Source organism: Haliotis rubra, unplaced genomic scaffold, assembly GCF_003918875.1.
Source record: "Haliotis rubra isolate DU_JTF1 unplaced genomic scaffold, ASM391887v1 Scf177, whole genome shotgun sequence".
Classification (NCBI taxonomy): Eukaryota; Metazoa; Mollusca; class Gastropoda; order Lepetellida; family Haliotidae; genus Haliotis; species Haliotis rubra.
Window position 1 is genome coordinate 1,508,679 of NW_025765747.1, and position 20,593 is coordinate 1,529,271.

Below are 20,593 nucleotides of genomic sequence, written 5' to 3' on the forward strand. Positions count from 1 at the left end.
ATCAATTTCATGAATTTGTAGTCATTTCCTAGAGCGACTTTGGAACATCATTCGGAGTCATTATTCTGATCTTAACGCGTGACCCGGTAGTATTTTATCTGGTAATGTACGCGCTCTATTTCAGAAATAATTAATGACGGTTCGATATGCACTTACACTTTCACAAAAAAATCTACATAGCTGAAGATGAGAGTGAATATATCTATCCTTTGATCATCCTCATCAATTTCAAGGATTGCACAAGATTACAATCTGAGGTCACCGGAACACCGGAACACTTTCCAGGTTAACCGAAAGTTGGGCTTGACATTCATGTCGAGTTATGACCTACAGCGTTAGACCGGTCTCAGGAAAAGCTTCTGAAAGCTTCTTGATAATGAGTCTAAATTATTTATCTAAATGTTACAAAGAGGCCACCTGTCCAAGGCCCGCAATTGCAGCATTACGATGCTATATGTCAGCTGATACCGAAGCTAGATTTTCAAGAGCACCTATTACTAACTCTTCAAACCCAACATGTACATCTATTGTATAGTATCCTCTCATGTTACCATAGCGTCATGAGTATGCACTAGTGTGTAGATACGGGTGCATTTTAAATGTCAGTTATGATTATCATAATGTTACAGAGTGCATAGGCATTTTCAGCAAGTCAGATTCATATGATTCAAACGCAGCTCTAATTGACGAGATACTCACACAGTATGATACTGCTAAATATATAAATGATCTTGATCAACATGTAATTTAATTCCTACAGGTTATTCTCCACGTACCTGTACAGAGACAATTGCAAGGCACTAATTAGTACTTAGACATAGGGGACGGAGGGGTAGCCTAGTGGTTAAAGCCTTCGCTCGTCACGCCGAAGACCCAGGTTCGATTCTCAAAATGTTTTTGATGTGTAAAGCCATGTCTTGTAGTACCCCGTGGTAATGTTCTGAAATACTGCTAAAAAGTCAAAAGGCCATACTCACTCACTCCGGACATAGGCCTAACATATGACAGCCGAATACTAGGTAGGATCTTCGCCCATGAGCTCTGTCTCAAATTATTTTGAAAAATATTATAACCCTGGCTAGAAGTATCAATAACCTCTTAATGTTGAGTTGTAGCCAGAATTAGAGTAAGGGCCAGATTGTCCTAACCCAGACAAGCAGTGGCAACGGGGAAAGTGTACGAACGCCGTAGTTCTTTAACCAAACACAATGGTCGACCATCGTGAAGTGAATGTAGCAAATAGTGCGCTTGTCTCCTCAGCTACCGATGTAGTCTCCCATCTACACAATCGCCAGGAACATCAATAACGCACTGGAGCTGAACTACGATTATCTTGGTCTTATGTATTGAGCTTTGACGAGAATGGAGATCCCCGTAGATTGTTGTTAACGTGATCCTGTGGAATTTAGTGGACAAGCACTGGCACGTGGCAGATAATCCCCGCAGTCCATCATCTCCCAAGGATGATCATTTACGTCCGCAAGTTAATTTCTATACATGCTTGAAGTGACCATCCATTTGTTCCAGGAGAACATTGGTTGTCGAGCCATAGACGTTGATGAAAGAATAGAGTGTGGTCGTTCATTCTGACAGGATTAGCCAATATGGGATCAAGTAAATTGAGTGGGATTTCTTGATGGCAGTACATGTTGTATCATACAAGGATGGAACAACATCGACGGTTGATAGCCAGGAATCTATTTTTTAAACAAAGATGGTTTGTCGTCATCTCCAAATGAAATCCGTCAGGGAAACTGCTTAGTATCAGAGTTGAGACAGGATAGGCTATTGAATGGAAAGCAGTCCCGATCGACCTGGTTCTGAATGGAGGGGTATCTGAAAGCAATACAACTGTAGACACCGATGTAGGTTGTTTGGAGTTCCGTGTCGTCAGTCTGGATATATGATGTCATTTTAGGTGACAAATTAGGAATATACAAAGTGACCGTCAGAATCTGGGACATGACTTTCCAAAGACAAGAGTTAAATTACCGAGTTAACAATGACCCCTTCCCCTCCGCATTGTTGCTGGTGAGTGAATGAGTTTAGTTTTACGCCGCTTTTAGCAATATGCCAGCAATTTCACTGCGGGGGACACCACTATTGATAACTTGATATGCAACAACGTTATTGTCCTTGGCTGGCATGTGTTTATACCCATCCAGAAACTATTCCTAAATGTACGCAGACCAATCATTAGAAGAACCTATTCAACATCCTCGCACTTTTCCATCTATCTGCTGAATTCAGGACTTTGTCTTTATATCATACACCACAATACAAATGTGACATCGATGCACATAGATTCCTACTCACGTTCTCGGAGTGAAGCACACAAAGTCAGCTATCTAACTTAGGCTTCTATAAAAATGAAATCGTAATTGTGTAAATTGTACTTGATAAATTTGCACGGCTGCCATTGCCAAAACCTAATTACACACAAAGACTTTTTAGAAACTGGTCAGTTTAAACCAATGCTGTATAGCAAACAAAACTAGGATATTCGTACTTTACTAAGAACGTGGTTGACCAAAATTAGCCTGTGTATATGTGACCACTCCCTGAACGGCGCTGTGTATTATAAACCCTTAATTTGATATACATTGCGCAAATCCTAAATGTTTAATTATCTCCCTTGTTATTGTCGAAACTGTTTTGGGGCTTCAGTGGACCCTACAACAGATATCTCCTCCTACACAAGGAGTGTAGGACTCCTTGACTCCTAACTGTCCACATCACATCCATGACTGGCGGACATTCATACAACGATTAACGCAACACCAGGTTATATACTCACATAGGTTTACTTTGCCTCAGTCCATCTCTCTTACTACAACTTCAACATAAGACCGGGAAGGCTCATCCCACAGTGGGAAACTAAGTGAAGGGCGATTCACCTCGGTCCATTGGAAAGCCTGCACGGCATTGCTAGTGTTGTTAAGGTGTTTGAGTCCACCCTTGTCACATGTCTCAAAACATCCTTCTTATTCGTTCAAAGTTATATCATTCCTTGGTCTCATGTCTTGCCTCGTGATCGGCGAATTACTGCAAACTACTCACCGGTGATTCACCGTTAACTAATACTTTAAGAGTCTTATACATGCACTTGCTCATGATTATTATGCTATTATCTCTTGATTTATTACTAAGCAGCGATAGCATCCATTATAGCTAAAACACATGGAACTATCATGAAACGGCCCTCCTATTATCAGACATTTGCGGGCCGCTGCAAATGATATTGAACCGCTCAACCTCAACGACGGGCCACTATCAGTTCTGTTGTCAAGTGACGTCATAGTGGGTGCGTCGGTTCATTCGACATTGGCTTTGGACTGGCAGATATTCTGGGTCAAACAAGTCAAAGCAACCCGAATTCCCGCTTTAAATAGATGTAATATTGGCTTTCTTGCTGATGCTAACCTTAACAATTGCGCTATTAACGTTGTTGTTGGACCAAAACCGAACACTGACATAGTTTGACATGTTGCAGACTATGGTCTTGTTAAAGGCCAAGGTCGAATATCGTCACTTACTGTTGTGACGTCACTTGAATTGTTCGATGACGTAATTGCATTCGGGCAGTCAACCCCGTCAGAAGTTGGTTTTGAGTAAACTTACAGTCAAATTCCTTCATTGTTTCCTTTTTCTTTTCAACACAAATTCCATGTATACTCATGCCAATAATGGTTGTCATTCCCCTCCCCACCCCAACCCCACACACACCTCACACACCCACCCCACACACCCTCTCCAATTAAAAACATTGAAGGGGGTGACAACCATTATTGGCATGAGTATATTTTAGCAATAATAACGGTAATGCTATTTTTTGAGGGCATTATCATTTGCAGAAGCCCTCGGTCTTTTTCAACTGCCCTCCTTCGTCGGGCAGTTAATGGAATATCGGGCTTCTGCAAATGATAATGCCCTCAAAAATAGCATTACCCTTATATTATGTCGCGAAATAACCGCAATTCTTAACAATGGCTTTGTTATAGAGATGCATTTTTAACGTCATGACATTATCATCCTTGCTGTGTCAATACTGCGTCTCTTTGGAAGCCTTCGTATATTTTTAAATGTATAATCAGGCCAACAAGGTTGTAATACACAGTGCATATGACACTAACCTGATCTTCCTACTTCACTATGCGGGACGAGGCCAGATTGTGGAACACACCTGGTACGCTGAACAAATTACACGGCAAATTATATGGTTGATACGATCATTTGCAGAAACGCTAACACGATCCGTAATCAGTAAATGTGTTACACACTTGTGCATATTTCCATAGGAGATATGAAGCTGTCAGCCTGCCGATGATGGAACGTTTTGTAATATCATAACGACATCGGCAGAGGGAGCCTATTATAAAACACTTAGACGCCGAAACTGACGTTTCATTAAGTGCGCGAAGTTCTTTGCGAGCCACTGCATTAATAATCGTTTCTGCAGACGCTGTATTTGATGTCTGAAAGATTTACACCCCCTGCTCATGCTGCACATGTCACAAAAATTCAAGTAGATAAATTGAAACTGAACCCTGTTCTGGAGGCTGGCAGATGACAGCGACGCTCCATCATACGGTCTATAATTCAAGGTCGCTTGGGGCAGATGGGATGACATCCTGTATGTATTCTACGGATGTAAAGTTTTCATTGGAAATCTAAGGGTTAATGACATTGTGAAATACTTTGAAATAAACAACTCATTACTCTAGAAGCATATACGAAAATGCCACAGCGTCTTGATACTTGTTCGTAAAAGACGTAAAAGCATCTAGAACTTAAAGATATTCTATATGGATAAATCTGTATACTGTAAAATTATATCGTGTTTCTATAGGTTAGTACTAGCTTGTGGCAAGGTATGACAGATCAGCATAGTAATATGAAATATGTTTTCTTCAATCTTTTAGAGTAGTACAAGCGTGAACACCAGAGAATCACCAGTCTCGGTTTCCCACCTGCGTGAACGACAAACTAATGTTAAGTTAATGAATGGTCCCTGAACATCATTGATGACACCAAGTGTTCCACATATTGTTAATAACGTGGTAAAAAGGAATCACCGTGACTTTCTGTTGATATTTAACACCGCATCGTTGATGATGTGACTAGTCTTTACCAGCGGCACCGCTGCAGGGTTACTTCAGATATGTCATTCAAACACATAACACCAGACATTTCAATCTGCATCAGTAAACATGAACGTTAACCATACCACTAAAACCACCTTTACATATCATAATAATAATATTAATCTTATTACAAGTTGTAGGTTTTCATAGCAAAAGATACTTGATGACAGCCAATCTTAATAAACGAGTTGCCAACCAAAATGTTTTCGTTTTATTTTCGTACCAACTTCTGATGGTCAATCAAAGGCTACATTAATTCGATAGGAATAAAGATGAGCTGGGGCTCTATTTGAAGCTTGGATTTATGTTGCAGATATCGACATTCTGTGTCACAGAAGATGCTATCAGTTGTATGGCTGGGCATACCTACTGATTGTATTTCCAGAACGGGATGATGGACAAATAGATAGATTTTTATTTATACTACCGGTGCGGCGTCAGTCTGTTCCCAACAGAAAACAGTACACACACATCAACTTTTGTATGTCTGTCTAGACGGTCGTAACGAAAAGCCAATTTATTTCCGGTGTTACAGACGAAAACTGACAGTATCCTAGTGCATGTTTGGTATTGAGTTCACGCACTTGTTCAGTTGACTGCAATGGAGCGGCACTGGTATTTCAGTTTACATTCATATAGTGTAATCACTTTTTGTAATCCGATGACAGAAAAAATACCACATGTGTCTAAATTCATGAACCGGTTCGGCCAGACGTTTACCATTGCGCAGTATTTCTCGTTCTTTACGATTGTGAGACATTTCGGTGCTTCGTTTCGGTTTCGAGAATAAGTTCTATAATTAACATCGTTTTAGTCCGTGTCAGCTGCTCTTTACCTACCTTTCCCTTGTAATTTCATTTATTAACACCGCTTCCGTGTCCTGAAAACAACCCAAATGGCATTGAAAGAGAGTATTGGACACTCATGTAACTATTCAAGCTCCTGGAATGGATGGAACATCTGACGCCAGTCACACTCGGATACACTTATCAAATATATGCATTACATGTTGATGAATACGTCATTTTCCCCGATAATTATCAAACATATTCACAAAAAACTATCAACTTTTTAAATCCTTGCAAGCGTGTAGATATTAGCTAACGGACTTGAACGATACAGTGCATAAATTATAACACTGGACACGGATGTGCGATATCACCAACACACATCGCTAAAGCATATCGTTGCAGTAGACACAGATCTGTGATATCATGACACACATCGCTCAAGTAGAACATTGCAGTAGACACAGATCTGTGATATCCCCGACACACATCGCTCAAATATAACATTGCAGTATACACAGATCTGTGATATCATGACACACATCGCTCAAGTATAACATTGCAGTAGACACAGATCTGTGATATCACCAACACACATCGCTCAAGTATAACATTGCAGTAGACACAGATCTGTGATATCATGACACACATCGCTCAAGTATAACATTGCAGTAGACACAGATCTGTGATATCCCCGACACACATCGCTCAAATATAACATTGCAGTATACACAGATCTGTGATATCATGACACACATCGCTCAAGTATAACATTGCAGATATATCATGACACAGATCTGTGATATCATGACACACATCTCTCAAGTATAACATTGCAGTATACACAGATCTGTGATATCACCAACACACATCGCTCAAGTATAACATTGCAGTAGACACAGATGTGCGACATAACCGACACACATCGCTCAAGTATAACATTGCAGTAGACACAGATGTGAGATATCACCGACATGCATTGCTCAGGCATAACATTGCAGTAGACACAGATGTGAGATATCACCGACACACATCGCTCAAGCATAACATTGCAGGAGACAGAGCTCTGTGATATCACCGCCACACATCGCTCAAGCATAACATTGCAGGAGACAGAGCTCTGTGATATCACCGACACACATCGCTCAAGCATAACATTGCAGGAGACAGACATGTGTGATGTCATAGACATAATTTTCAGAAATATTCTGACATCAGTACGCGTGAACTATTAATATGTGCGACATTCTAGCTCAACTTTCGCAGAATTCCGTATTTGAGTTTATGTATCCAATTCCGTGTTAACAAGATAACTATCCATTTGCTCTAAACGATGTGCAGATATCAGATCAGGCAACCTCAGAACCGTGACACTACGGAATCCCCTCAGGTAAGACATGATATCGATGATACAACGCAACTGTTGATACTGAGATATGGACTGTGTTTATTGTACCAACACCTGTTCAACCATATATTCCCTACTGCTATCGATATCCATATAAGGTATTGCACACTATGTTTCATGTGAACCTGTTAGTTCTAGACTGTCAGGCATTGACACCAAAACGATAGTAATAAAAAATTTGATAGGCACTTTATCGCGCCATGATACATATTTACACAGCCTCTTCCTTCCGGCTTTTCTCGCAAAGTATGAAATCATTCCGCATGTTCTGTTCCGGCACTGACAGCTTGTATATTCGTCTAAAGCACGACGACAACAGAATCACAACATCTAACAGTGATACTTTGGGGCGTACATTATACCTCCAACGCAGGTTATCAATTACCTATATAAATGATAAAGTATAAAGCGATCGTCGGGTGCTAGCGGTAGGGCAGGACATACTTAGACTAACACCTGGTATCATCACTGATTTTCCGTCAACCATTCATATAACTTCCACAGCTCTTTTTCCCTTTATACCAAACGGAAATTGTATCTGGGGATAAGCGCTGATATTCTATCTTGCGTTTCGTCGCAGGTGTTTTAGTGGTACGTTGAGTGCATTAAGAGCGGAATATTCTGAAGCGTCGCCTGTCATTTAAGGCCTAGTAATATGTCAGTAGAAGGTGTTAGGGAAGTAGTTTTTGCTGTTTCTGTGTTACATCCGTCACAAGCTCAGTGGGCATCACGATGCGTGGGATGACAGTACATAGGAGCGTCTGTACACAACACAGAAATACCCACAACACAAAGCCTGGAGATTGGGTCTTGCCACGAAATTAGTTTCCGTCTGGCGTTATTTAATTTAAAAATATCTCCGATAGGTGTTTCTACCTCTTCAATTACGTCTATTCATGCAACAGAGCATCCCGCGCCTGTTGGATCTTGTCCGGGCTGTGGCCTCTGCTGTAAGCCTCGTGTCCATTGCTGACGATATTCACATGTATGCTCCACGATAGAGCTACCATCTGTCGCCGAGCTGTGTTATAGTGCAGCCATTGCAGCTTTGTGGTGATTATGAATGGTGCGGACACCGGGTGTCCTCATTAACTGATAGCGATGTATAACACATGGTTTTGATATATTGTCCAACTTGTACATCGGACTTCTTTGTTCTGGACAAGGTTTTGTAGTTTCCGCTATACAATTTACCCGTCAAGGTATTTTCATTGTCCATATAATGGGATGGGAAGGCCGACTTGAGGTGACCTTCACTGTGTCTCAGTCAAACATCACAGCAACATGAAACCACTCTGGGCTGCTTTGATAAGTTTTGTGGCGTGTACCGTTAGACGGATAATCAATCTGAAAAGCCACTTGGTCAATTTTGTCGTAATCAATATTTATTATCAGTTATCGATGAATACACAGCATTATCGTTACTTTGGGTATTGTGTATATATAACAATGCAAAACATAAATATAGGGGCCGGCAAGATACATACTCCCACGACCCTGACGTATCTGCAGGGCACACATCTCCTATCTCACACAAACATCTTGAACGTCTGGTGTGGACTTTCTGTTCTGAAGATGCTCCATCACCCTAACCGTCAATCAGTCCATATCTCCCCCACAAACAGTCTGACAGATACTCAATAGATAATCATGATCAGATACACAAGGGAACCCACAGAGATCATGATCGGTAAATACAGGAATATGTATTGGTCAGATGCATACAGGAATCTGCCAAGATAGTGATCATGTGACCTAGTATGATCTTCCCAGTATCGAGCGTGTACTTGAACATAATCTCCAACAGATCGAGTGTGTACCTGAATATGATCTCCCCATGATCACGTGTGTACCTGAACACGATCTCCCCAGTTCCGTGTTTGAACCTGAAAATGATTTCGCCCCAGTACCGTGCTTGAACCTGACAAGGATCTCCCCAGGATCGAGCGTGTACCTGAACATGATCTCCCCAGTATCGAGTGTCCACCTGAACATGATCTCCCCAGTATCGAGTGTGTACCTGAACATGATCTCCCCAGTATCCTGTGTGTACCTGAACATGATCTCCCCAGTATCGAGCGTGTACCTGAACATGATCTCCCCAGTATCGAGTGTGTACCTGAACATAATCTCCCCAGTATCGAGTGTGTACCTGAACATAATCTCCCCAGTATCGAGTGTGTACCTGAACATAATCTCCCCAGTATTCTGTGTGTACCTGAACATAATCTCCCCAGTATCCTGTGTGTACATGAACATCATGTGCCCAGTATCGAGTTTGTACCTGAACATGATCTCCCCAGTACCCTGTGTGTACCTGAACAGTATCGCCCCAGTACCGTATTTTGTACATGAAAATGATCTTGCCTGGATTGTGTGTGTACCTGAACATGATCTCCCCAGTATCGAGGGTGTACCTGAACATAATCTCCAACAGATCAAGTGTGTACCTGAACATGATCTCCCCAGTACCGTGTTTGAACCTGACAATGATCTACCCAGGATCGAGTGTCTACCTGAACATAATCTCCAACATATCAAGTGTGTACCTGAATATGATCACCCAGTACCGTATTTGAACCTGACAATGATCTCCCCAGTACCGTGTTTGAACCTAAAAATGATCTCCCCGGGATCGAGTGTGTGCCTGAACATAATCTCCAACAGATCAAGTGTGTACCTGAACATGATCTCCCCAGTATCGAGTATGTACCTGAACATAATCTCCCCAGTATCGAGTGTACACCTGAACATAATCTCCCCAGTATCGAGTGTGTACCTGAACATGATCTCCCCAGTATCGAGTGTGTACCTGAATATGATCTCCCCAGTATCGAGTGTGTACCTGAACATGATCTCCCCAGTATCGAGTGTGTACCTGAACATAATCTCCCCAGTATCCTGTGTGTACCTGAACATAATCTCCCCAGTATCGAGTGTGTACCTGAACATGATCTCCCCAGTATCGAGTGTGTACCTGAACATAATCTCCCCAGTATCCTGTGTGTACCTGAACATAATTTCCCCAGTATCGAGTGTGTACCTGAACATAATCTCCCCAGTATCGAGTGTGTACTTCAAATTGCGTCTTCCATCTTCGTGTGAAATATTACAGGATATAGTGTTCTATATACTTCTTGCGTATCTGGGTATCTCTGCCATGAGCTGATCAAACAATTACACCTACTACAGTTGAGTGACGCTGTGGCTTATATAAGTGTTAGCAGCAGGATATCAGCCGTATTCACCAAATCGCTATACAAATTGTTATTGCCATGTATTACTTACCGCGCCTCCAGCTACTAATGTCACCGGCAACTACCCAATATAACACAGATCTGGTTATTGATATTAAACCCGATGAAGTCTGAAACCGTCATTGAACCCTAGATTGACGATAAACATTGATTAATCATTGGTTATTAACAGAGAGACTCGGGTACTATAATCGAACATTAATATTGCATGATTCAATAGTACACTTAATGGTTTTATTAATATATAGTAATTGACATTCAGGTCTCGCTACGGTAGTTTACCTTAATCCAGTGTGGTAGTGTATTTGTTAGGCACCTTTCGTGACAAGTTGTCAGCACGTGACATCGGAGTTATCTCTTATCTGGATGCATATTCGTATACATTTCAATCAATGGTTGATTATAATCAGTTCAAATCACGTTATATTAGCATTGATTCATATCTATACAGGGTACACTACACCAAATCAGAATCCGCATTCATTAAGCACATTTCGTCCCGAACCTTCAGTGAAGACTGAAGCATCTGACAGCTGTGATAGGGTGATTTTGTGTAAGAGTTTTGTGGGATTTTTTAATGTTCATCCATCCAGTAATTAAAACTGACCATATTTTATTTTGAATATTTAGTGCTGTCTTTTTTACTGATGAATTATACTGCATGTGACCACATATATTTTCAAGCAGTTGACATTTTGTGCGGAACTGGGGTTGGTTTGTTTAGCTTCCTGTACCCGGAAAAGGAACTGATGAGGTGTTCATATTTTATATTTTTATTGTTTCATTAAGGCCAGACTGTGCACACATGTACATGAAATAGCTGTTGGTAACTTAGTTATATTAAACAAATATAACGTTACTATAGAAGCCAATGGGGAAATGTTTGGTTTTGTGTAACTATAACATTCTAAGCCAGAGAACACCAGTCTGGATTATATCCAGGAACAGATTCCATTGCCCGTAAAGGCAAACAAGAGGTGGACATTGTGTGAATGGATCGCCAACAATCGGTAATGACGTGTATACGTCACAGGTTTAGGGTGAGCATGTTACCGGTTATATCCACCACTCACAATTTGTATGAAACACGTGTGTTTGCAACATAATACCCAACCGCAGTGCCGATGTCAAACAATGGCGACATGTGAACACACCAGATAGTGAAGTGACAGATCCGAAATCCAGTCACTCTGAAAACACGAGGTCAGTGTCCAGGGGTGTAGCTACCATTATAAAAAAAGCGCGGGCTTACACATGATTGTTGCTAAAATGGTTGGGCAAGCCCTCAATACCATCTAGATACAAAGCTTTGCAACCTATCGGGCTTACACGAAAAATACTGGCTTGCTTCGCGCCTGGTGTCAGGAGACCGGAACCACCGCAGGTTTAGAGATTTTCACTGCAATGCTTCTCAGACAGTCGGAATCATACATCTGCTTTCAAAAACCATTTCATTTGATCAAATTTCCACGAGTTTATCAAACAGAACATATTTGTTAAAGTGACATCTCGTCCTGAAAGTTTGTTAAATGACCATTGAAACTCTCGTGAAAACGGGTGAAAAAGAACTGAGCAGCTCCCTTTCTCAAAAATCTGTATCTGCCCTTGGTTAGAATGGCCCTTGTCCCAAACCAATTGCTATTGTTGAACGATAGTCCTTTTCGAACGTTTTTAGACTAGTTATATACTTCCAGGCCCACCTGCCCGAATAAAGAAACCCAAACACATTGCCGTGTTTACTTATGGGCCGCGTCAGGCGCCATTTTAAATACATCATGTGACCATGACCTACGAACTACGCCAACAGATATTCAGTATACTCATTTCTTATTCATTTGGCATGAGTGATACTCCTGATCACATTTGCAGCTAGGTTTCTGCAAAGTATAACATGTGCCTCGAGAAGGGATCTCCAGGTGAAAACGTCTGTAAAAAGATGAATAAATCTCACCCAACCCAATTTACCAACATACAATATCCATTTTCATTGTGAAAGGTTCTTGCCATTTTTGAAGGTATCACGCTGGTATATCCCTAAATCATATTAATAACAGCAACTAAATATTTCCATAATCATACAATTCTCCTCTAAAAATATTTTTATTATCATTGTCGAGACCACTTGATGCCATCACTTATTGTCAGAGATCATAGCATATCCTTTTCACCGCTATTTTCACCGTGACACTCTGTGACACTCTGTGGAATCTCGGATTATCCAATCCGGTTGTTCTTAGAGGTGACGTTTCATATTTAAGAACCATTATCAATTAGTAATAATACCAGGATTTCGCGGAAAGGTCAAAACCTTTTTGATCATCATTTGTAATAATGTCACGTACTGTTTCCATCCCTTGGACATAATCCAATTTAATACAAGACTGCTGGTATATATATCTGGCTTCCCCGACAAATGATCCTATGTCGTGCTGCTTTGTTGGTTAGATAACGTTTACAATATTTGATATTTCCTTTGAAGTTATCGGGTCTTTGAAGCTGAAACTTTGGATGAAAACGTTGGTGTCTCTAAAACGTACCCGAAGAATTCATATCCCCTCACAACAATGCCGACCATATTCCAAATGACATATCTGGCTATTTTTAGGCCATTTTAATATGTATCAATGTAGAATGTTGCCGTATGGATGATATTGTCTTCGGGGTAGTGTTTTTTACGAGCTTTGAACTTCACGTACACCCACTTCTCTTGTTCCTGCATTTCAATACAACCAATCCAGCAAGATATATGGAGCTGTTGACGTTACACGATCTATCCCAGCAATTGTGTTTTTACAGTCCGATATTAAACACGGTGGTCACAATGAAATGTCACCATTACATGCATGTATCACTATGAAAACAGATGTGCAATTCGTGTGTGGTACATACATCTAATATGTATTTCAACATATTTAGTTTCATCAAGCTACGACCTAGAGAGGCTTTGAACTGAATGATTACATGAATGTTCGGGAAAGGGCATATTTGGCTTCTTTGGTTGTGTCACTATCAAAGTCTGTGATCGTGGAGACTAACAAAAACAACAACACCATGACGCCAGGTGATCCAGTCAGTGTGAGTGAGTGAGTGAGTGAGTTTAGTTTTACTCAGCAATATTCCAGCTATATAGTGGCGGTCCGTAAATAATCGAGTCTGGACCAGACAATCCAGTGATCAACAGCATGAACATCGATCTGCGCAATTGGGAATCGATGACATGTGTCAACCAAGTCAGCGAGCCTGACCACCCGATCCCGTTAGTCGCCTCTTACGACAAGCATGCTTACTGAAGATTAACATTCTAACCCAGATCTTCACGGGTAGATCCAGTCAGTGTACTTAGTAGTACAACGATAATGATAAAATACTCTTTAGCACAAGGGATCTATATATCTATATAAGTTATCTATATTGAAGAACAGTGAGTGGTCATGCAGCACCATTTCAGAAGGAGAATTACACAGGGGCGGATACAGCTTTTTGAGAAAGGGGGGGGGTGCACACTATTGAGAAAAGGAGGGGTGCACATTTCGTTTTCAACCGAGTTTCAATGGTCATTTAACAAACTTTCAGCACCAAAGGGGGGGGGGTGGGGTAGCGCACCCCTGCCGCCCCCCATCTGGATCCGCCTATGATTACAGGCTTGATAATTTCCTCAACGTGATTGAGGGTAAATCGGACAAAACCCTTTCCACTTCCATAAGAAATATCTGCTGAAACATAGTGATGACAGCAGGTGTTTGCAAGAATTGAAGGTATCCTGCCCCTCCGGTCCCACCCGTCATAAACAGATGCAGATTGAGGCTGGTCAGTTTGGTGCGTGTTGATTCCCCAGCTGAAACTAAACTTTCACCTGAATTCAGTCCGTAATTACAAAGATCTACAAATCACAAGGTATGCCAGTGGCAGTACAAAATGGCGTTGCCGTACAAATTCAAAGACAGTAAACTACAAAATCAGTGATTATAGCAATCAAGATCAGGGATGGTAATATTAGCCAGTCACCTTGTAACTTGAGATGTAATGTAAGATGAGAGGCAAGAGTTAACTCCCTTTATACCTAAGAAAACGATGCCAGAAAATTATCCAAATCCCTGACCAAGAGTATCCTATAGTGTGATAGTACTCTGTAGTACCTTCCAGAACTCGGTCTAAATACAGCACGAAGCATGACTCCGGTCACACTTGCATTTATATATTGTACGAAAAATGTTTCACTGGAAACCCGTGAGGGAGTGTTCGCCGCTGATTCACGTGTGCGACAATCGCTTTTGTAATTTCTTGATAGAAAACACATAGTTGACGTGAACCTCACATGGGTGTTCTGAAATTAACACTGACCAATCAGGAAACGTTTAGAAGATTTTATGCACACCTGCTTTTCATGATCATGTTTGAAATGTTCTAAAACGCTTTTTTTCTCAATCAACTTCCCAGCGTGCTTGTCACGTTTAACAACCTCCATTCCTTGTTCTCTACAAGATACTTCTTCCGGTGATGCTGAAGATCGTTACAATAAACTCAATCCACTGAAGGCACGTGTAGTGCGGTCGATTCAGAAATGGGTTACGCCATTCAGACAGACAGCATGTCAACTATCATGTAAATAGTCACGTGCAAAACGTGGTGTCAAGATAAGACGGCCCTTTGATTGACACTTTGTTTTCACAATAAACTGATTATCATTTACTGCACGGACTAATCGTGCTTTTGCATGTGTCTTTATTCATTCTGTCAACAGGATGGGCAGTTCATGCTGATCCGGATGTGTTTATAAATAGTTTTATGATATTAGTCTCCAGTGCAGTGATTTATTAGATCTTGTTAGCAAGAATGCACTAAGTATAATGAAATTGGTAGTGTCTTAGCGCTATCTGGTATCACTGTGAGGACACTAGAAATTGGCGAGAATGTCTAACATGATCATATAATAAGTATTGAGTGGAGAGTTTCCTATCTATGCAGTCATGCCAAGAAAGTTGAGAATAATTGATCGTCTTGTTGTTCTTCAATATATACATTTTTTTGCTGATAATATACACCTGTGCATTAATTAAGCACCACCCTATTTTGAAATTAAGATGTGATGCTACAGAAAAGTTAGGGTATAGCCATCAATTTAATCAACCTGTAGTTAAAGAAGCTTTATCCACTGACAGTTTTACAAATACCATAACCTATTCTATTCTTTATGATAGAATATGTTCATGAAAATGTGATGGGACTGAATTTTTACCCAAAATAACTATTCCTCTCCTGCTCAAATTACACAATTAAATTAGGTTTTGACTCAAAATAACAATTCTGTTATTTACCAAGATGACATTTACACATCAATTAAGCTTTAATTATGCATAATCAGGAAGAACCCGAATGTCAAAGATTCAGACCTTTTTCAAACAATTCAGATTGCTAATTGACAAAAACTGAAAAAGGCCATTAATAAGATTTTGGAATAATTTTTTTATGATTTTGAGTTTATTGTAATGTATCAACAATTCTCCTTGCCGGACACTGATAATCACAGCTAGAATATGTTTGTTTTGTTTGTAAAGCAACTTTTACTGCATTTCAAAATTTTCCTTTTTGTTTAGTTTGACTGTAACTTTTCCTAAATCTTAGTTTACAAACTTTCATTCATTCACCAAAACTAACGAATTTATAGGCCACACAACAATCAATTATTACTTTCACTTTTCAAAATAAGGTAACTTGTTTTAGAACAGAAAAACACCTGTTTTAAATATAGGCAATTATCCTCATTAAAATGTATTAGTAATTTCCATGATGTTTTCGTTTTTGAAATGTTAAGTGCTTGTTCTATCAAATTATAACGGTTATTTTTGGAAAGAGTTTAGAATTTAATTTCAGACAAAATTAATTGGTAAAAACATAGGGTGGTGCTTAATTTATGCACAGATGTATTTTTTTAATATATACTGTACGTATTGGGAGGTTTTCACGAGAGCTATGGGTTATTACATATCGTGAGAGAAATGATATTTTGTGTGAAAGAAGCAAATCACTGAGTTTTGATAACAGGGGCATGTAATAGTAGATTTTGGTATTAGATATTTAGATTTTGTGATACGATTAAGGAGACATGGCGAAATATGTCAGAATAACACCCACAAGCATGGTTCCATGCCGGTAAAACATGTATGTAGAAAAACATAGCGTTCACTAATTATATCAGTCCTAGTAATCATAGCAAGGATCATTGTTAGTCTGGTGTAAAGTAGAATACTTCCAAGGTCTGTTAATATTCATAACATATATACTACTCGAAAAGAGTTACGAAACATCCAATATTTAGAGAAGAAACAATTGTTGTTCTCTATCTTCATTTAGCAGCATAGGTGATGCTTTGAATTCTCCGTGCTGATTTTTTAACTTGTAGAACAAACTTGTCAAACAATGACTGTTTAAACCTTTTGTATGTAGCATAAGCGACATGGTGGACACAATTGATCACCATAGTTGAATATTGAAATATCTCTACCAGCCTTCGATAAACTTAACACCAAACCTCAAAAACGCAATCTGTTGCATGGATGGGTGTTCCGAGACAGGAAGCACGCGCGGTTCCACAACGGAGTTAGGCGTCCGTTACCACAAACGGTCAATACTCATCCAAGGATGGAATTGATGTACTATCCTTGCATGACAAGCGGGAAGTCGACCGTGAAAATCGGTAGGGGAAGGGGGGAAAAGGGATTGCATCAATAAATGACCTGTCTGTTGAATAAGGTAGCTTTCAGTTGATTACACCACACTAAATGTGAACTAACTACTTCCCTCACCACGAATCACGATTTACGAGAATTATTTCCCGTAGATATCTCCGTAGGAAAACTTATGTTCTCTCCCGGGAGCCGTACTTTACCCTATTTCATTAAGGTGCTTGTCCTATGTGAAGTTTTTATGTTCAGGAAATGTTTTGGAACTAATCAATTTAAGATCCAATTTCAGTTTCACCAAATCTGGGGTTAACATAACTGCCTTCAGCTGAAAAAGTCAGTAGATGAAAAGGAAAACGTAGCGTGCAAACAGTTTCGCAATAAAACCTATCTAAACGATGCCTGACTGGCCGGTTGGATCATTTCCCAATGCCGAGGCCGGAGACATACTTTTTTGTGGCTTAGCTGGAAGGAACTGAGTCGGGGAAATGGCGGATGTCCCATTGTGGCATATCATCATTGACACCGGCTCAGAGTCCTCATGGGGGAGAAGTCAAAAGACAAACCTACACAGCGTTGTTTTAAAACTTGTTATAATCTTGTCGATTAGAAATGCACAGAGTATTTCACAACAAATACTCTGTGAATGTGAAGATGTAAAATTTATTGAAACAAAACCAAATAATCTGATGGGAAAATTAAAAGTGATGGTCGGGTGGGGTGGGGTGGGCCACTGGATTCGGACACATAGTACACGCTGATCCTCATAGCTAATTACCACTGGCACCTGCGCAGAACGTAACATAGTTTACATGGCTATGTAAGGCAAGCTACTCTCATGGGCTTGCCATTTTCACGAGCACCTGGTGTCGTCACAGACTTCAGTGATCCGTTCATAAAATGTTCACCGCTATTTTGCCTTTTACCAATGAAACCTGTTTCGTCGGAAGATAAAGACTGGTTAGTTTTAGTTTTGTATTTCTGACACAATTAGCTTCCTTGACATCTTAATGAGGCGCGATGACGGATCATTATACGATTAATCAATAAAAAATATAAGTCCTTAACCTTTGTTATCTGAGCTCTTGCTGAATTAGACACGTCCCGGCTACTGTAATACATACCAGAATTAACTCTATGAAGTTCACAAGTCGATCGGACATCAAGCTGATTAATCACTGGAACAGCCTTTTAACGCGACGAAAGAACTGGGGCGTTGATAATGGTTAATTAATGGTTCAGGATTAGTATGATTTCGGTGCAAAAGCTTATCCAATAGAACGCTTACTTTCTAACAGGCGTTGTTAAACGATCAATCAAACGTTTATACCTAAATCCAGCTTGCCAATGTGAATTATGGGGAACCAATATAGCCCGATAGGCAAATATTCGAAAACTCTTTTTGTCACACGAGGCCTAATTATGTCATTTATGGAAAATAATAACAAGACCCTATCCACATTCATAAGAATATTTGGTAAAAGCCAGGTCGAGTGTACTATTCCGATGCTACAGGGTTGGCTGAACACGTACACACACACACACACACGCACACATGCACGCACGCACGCACACAAACATATCGTTGTTACTCGACCGTTACGTCATTAGCATTTAAATATATACCACAGGAAAGTAACTGATCAGCAGCTGAAACAAAAGTTCATTAAGATCGGTCTGTTGAGTCCAACAGCTGTATATCACGAAGCGCCCTTATCATTTCCAGAGCCGTAATGAATTACATAAATGTTTGACATTGACATCTTACCAGAAACGAAGGGGTGACAATACGTAACCATTATCTACAATTTGTACTATCAAATGTCCCCTATGCCCCGTGGAAGATTAATACTGTCAAGAATGTGTAGTCCACTGATGCTACCATTAATCCACTGACAGGAAATTAATCTACTTCCGTGTTCAATATCGATCATCATGGCTATTTTAGTGCCAAATATTTCCGGCTTCGTTCAATGGCTCGCTGCATTTGTCATTTGGACTCTCTCAGGGTTAAACAGACGTATGTTACAGCACACGCATGTGACACACCATAGACATGTGAAGAGATATAAATGCCTTCGAGATCTGCCGTAAATGTACACAAATTGACAAATGTATTATGGATGTAGACGAGGATCAATACTGGTCTGGTGTTAAATAAAATAACATATTATCACTGTCAAAAGGAATTGCATCAGACATCTTTTTAGTCATAAATTCGGAAATATCGCCCCTATGTCTATCATAAAATCTTTTTGAAAGCTAAAGTGATGCCTTTGATCTGTGAACCATGATTAAACAGCACACGACCAATGGATGAACAATGCTCTTTACAAGCTTTGCTTTATGATGATGCTCGGTTGTATTATCTCTACAAGCGTGAAATGTAGACACCAAAGGCTGGATCTGCAATCTGCATTATTCACCCCTCCTGTCCAGGGGCTCCTTTCACGAAGCAACCTTTACTAAGGTTAACCTTAACTCCCATTCTTTTACATTGAACTAAGGTTACTTTAGTGATTTTACGACCACCTTAGCGCTTTGTGAACGGAGGCCCAGGGCGGTTTCATTGGTCTATTTTGGGCTCTTCCATTTCAAATTCAGGTGGTTGGGCAAGCATTTGGAGAGAAATAGCTGTTGACCATTATTGAAAAATCAGTCAGTTCCTCTCCAATTTCCTATGTTGTGATTTTTTTTCAAACCGAGCAGAAAGTCCCATTCCAAAGCATAAAGGAACATATCACAAATAATTGGAACACAATTGGTGCCCATGGGGAAGATCACTCCTTTTCCGCATCTTTTATCCCAACATTTCACACAGATGCTATCACTGAGGAAGACCAGCATTTCACATGTTGTTTTCTAAGGAAGCTTCATGTACAATATGCTTTCTATTGTCAAACATAGGTGGGACAGACTGACTTTTGGGCAATATAGAGTACTGTGAAATCGTTTGAGATAAATATTCGTTGAACAACGTATACCTGTTCTCTAAAAAACTTGGTTGATTAGTTGGAAGAAGTTCGGGCACAGCCTTCACTGTTTGGCTCATGTATCCCGGTAGCATCTTTTTGCAGAGATTGCATGGAACCCGTATGTCACTGTTGACGAAATTAGCTTCATTTCTGGAGCAACAAATATGTGTTACATCCTTAACAAAGTAACTCAAGAATTGAAATAAGACACTGATTTGCCTCGGTGACAGTAATGTCACTGGCTGATATCACACACAGAAATAGTTGTTGACAGCCCAAGGAGAAACCCGCCAACTTAACACTTAGGAAACCTCCACTATCTAGCACTGCGGCAAAGAACG

The 20,593-nt window shown here is 40.2% G+C and overlaps 1 protein-coding gene and 1 long non-coding RNA gene across 6 annotated transcripts in view; both read left to right on the top strand.

The window, feature by feature from the left end:
• The window catches only part of LOC124273155 (calcitonin receptor-like), a 188,533-nt gene that overhangs the window by 125,267 nt on the left and 42,673 nt on the right, over nt 1–20,593 (top strand). The window lies entirely within an intron of this gene.
• On the top strand, nt 4,913–19,815 carry LOC124273156. The gene is made up of 4 exons (XR_006897563.1): nt 4,913–4,923; nt 9,810–9,815; nt 18,234–18,237; nt 19,717–19,815. It is a non-coding gene; the product is annotated as an uncharacterized LOC124273156 (long non-coding RNA).